Here is a 3,320-nt window from a genome sequence, read left to right as displayed (position 1 = left end):
ATTTTAAGGCGCGATCCGGCTTTGATAAGAGGTTTGTAAGACTTTGTTCACTTTAAAGACTACTCTTAACACAAATAAACTATTGAAATCCTATAAACGACACTTTTTTTTCTCTTAGGACAAGAAACTGAAAATACCCTCATTGCATTTACTCTAAAAAACCAATCCGCTTGGTTCCGGAGTGACAGGATGTTTAGGTTGGGTATGGGTTATAAGGAGGGTCCACATCCTGTCTAGATCCATGGGGAAGCATTTTAGGTGTTAATAGCAGTCGCCTCTCCTTGGAAAAGGCCAGCTCTGTACAAGCCTCTCCAGTCAAAGCAGGCAGGGGTGGCACGCCCTTATGTTTAGGCTAGCAACTGAGTTGTAACCCTTAGGGTGCCCCACCGACAACAGCAATCCTCCGCAGTAGACTAGGCTTCTGACATCCCTCACACCCCAGTATCGACATTTGCGGTTAGTGATGTGCCGCTACTGATCATCCATAAGGTTGCCCAGATTGAAGTGACATTGGGTTTGCTGTACCCGATGGGTAGGTTCTGTCTGGGATACACCAGCCAGAAGTGAACAATACTGGGGGATCACAGTGAACTGTACTGTACACACAAATATTATATATAATATTATATTTAAATATTATAATATACAGACAGAGATTTTGAATTATCATCGGATATTTATTTCTTTATTAGCTGAAAAAGGGCGGGAAATAGCGGAGAAAAAATTTAATCATTTAAAAATCTGGTGCATGTTATCCATTGTTAAGTATTGCTGCATAAAAACAGTATAAAAGAAATTACGTCAGTTATTTACCAAACGACACTTTAATAAATAGCATTTTAGCTTGAATTCACCGTTTAACACATCGTGTTCCTTGGTACGTTCTGTTCTTATATGGAACATGAAATGAACATTTTGAAACAGGCTTTTGAAACGAGTGGGTATAATTATTTTGTAAGGTTCTAAGTTAGGTTTTGACGTTTAATAAGACAAATTCTTGTACTATACTATGTAGACGTATGCTTGTGTAATATTTCTTATAGGATATCCAAGTTTCAGGCACATAAACTTGGCCAACACTGCATGATGTATCTACTTGTAGACTTCCTTGTCCAACATGGACAAGACCAAATTAATCCTAAACTATTTTATTCTTCTTCATCTTTGACGGTAGAGTGGTGTAAAGTTGTTTCTGTGAAAGATAAGATTCACACTCATCCAAGTCTCACTTGTTTAGTTGAGTAGAAATAGTGCTAATATTACTAACGCCCCTGAAGTCATTATGTGAGTACTTAACAAGGTAATTAGACAAGTTTACATACATCTTCGATCGAATATGAAAATGAGGCTCATATTTCTATTGGCCAAAATTGGTTGATGTTTTTGTACAGCTTGATTCTGTATTTGTAACTATATTGACTTGTCTAGGGATATAACTGATATAATTGTATGTAACGTGTTTTCGCGATGTAAGTGAGCGCCTGCAGTATGCAGAAGGCCAGCCGCAGTACAGACAGGTGTGCAGGTGGCCGCCCACTCGCTGTAGGCGCTACTCTCTCGCAGGACTAACGGTACATACAGAGACTGGTTCTGGTTCTGGTTCTGCCCAAATTGATGTGCCCACCTCACCGCAGCCTACTTACCTTGTGAGTTATACTGTAATCGATCGATTTGCCGCTCTTATCTTTTCCCTACGCTCTCTCCGTTATTGTTTATATTACGGCTCTCCACTACTGCACTGGGCTTGTTTATGTAATCTGATATAAAATAAATAAAACCACAGTTTTGCCATGTGACAGATGAAATAGTTAGTCAGATAGTCGCCATACATTTTGACAGGGTGAAAATCGTGTAGTAAGGGCAGTACCGTTTGGGAGCGAGGGACGACAGTTATATACAAAGTTGTGCTAACAGAGTACCGCGGGGACACGCGTGATTAAGTTAAGAGACAACACGGCCTCGCGCAGCGACCTGTCAGGCAGTTCCTCATCCTTAGGGAGTCCTTTATAGTCTGGAACTTCCACCGTCTGTCTTGGAAGTTCTCGTTGAGTTATGAAATACACCAGGCGCTTCTCAAACTCCGTCGTTATGGTTTAAACTGGTCTAATTTGTTTAGACGGATTTGAAATGTTATCAACGTTTTGAATAAAACGCTCGTTAGTTTCAAAATTAGATGTCTTGGCTGTGAAAGGCGAGATTCTCGTGAGAAAAGACAGATAGGTACTTGTCGAGCATATAAATATTTTGGTATCTTGATGCAAAAATATTAGAAGCCGGTAAAACAGCGAAGAGTGTGACACATATTTACGTAGAATCTATTTTGTATCGTATTGGAATTTTGTGATATATTTGTTGTGTTATATAACGGAGAATTCAGTAAAAAAAATGTTTTATTAGTAAAGTAATTACGGTAAAGGTTATTTGCTGTCACCCTCATTAGTTAAAAGTGTTCACATAGTGGAAGTTCTAACGCATTCAATAACGTTCGGAAAGAGTAAACACGGAACAAGGAAATTAGTGTTTACAGACTGCGTTGTTTGCTAGAGCAGCTTCAGAGACAGCGCATACAGGGTATACATGGTACAAGCGAAGTAATCAGCCCTTGAAGAACTTCATAGAATTAAGAAATACGAGATTCGCCCAACGTTAAAACAGTGACAACTGCTGCACGTTCCACATCGTAACGTGCCTTACATTAGGATTCCCGTAAAGAATGTGAGATTCGCCCAACGTGACAACAGATTCGGCTGCTGCACGTTCGATGTCATAACGTGCCTTACTATAGGATTCACGTAAAGAATGTGAGATTCGCCCAACGTGACAACAGATTCGGCTGCTGCACGTTCGACATGTCGTAACGTGCCTTACTATAGGATTCACGTAAAGAATGTGAGATTCGCCCAAAGTGACAACAGAGTCAGCTGCTGCACGTTCGACATCGTAACGTACCTTACTATAGGATTCACGTAAAGAATGTGAGATTCGCCCAACGTGACAACAGATTCGGCTGCTGCACGTTCGATGTCGTAACGTGCCTTACTATAGGATTCACGTAAAGAATGTGAGATTCGCCCAACGTGACAACAGATTCGGCTGCTGCACGTTCGATGTCGTAACGTACCTTACTATAGGATTCACGTAAAGAATGTGAGATTCGCCCAACGTGACAACAGATTCGGCTGCTGCACGTTCGACATCGTAACGTACCTTACTATAGGATTCACGTAAAGAATGTGAGATTCGCCCAACGTGACAACAGATTCGGCTGCTGCACGTTCGACATCGTAACGTGCCTTACTATAGGATTCACGTAAAGAATG

This window comes from Homalodisca vitripennis, chromosome 3, assembly GCF_021130785.1.
Source record: "Homalodisca vitripennis isolate AUS2020 chromosome 3, UT_GWSS_2.1, whole genome shotgun sequence".
Taxonomy (NCBI): domain Eukaryota; kingdom Metazoa; phylum Arthropoda; class Insecta; order Hemiptera; family Cicadellidae; genus Homalodisca; species Homalodisca vitripennis.
This window is presented reverse-complemented; position numbering follows the sequence as displayed.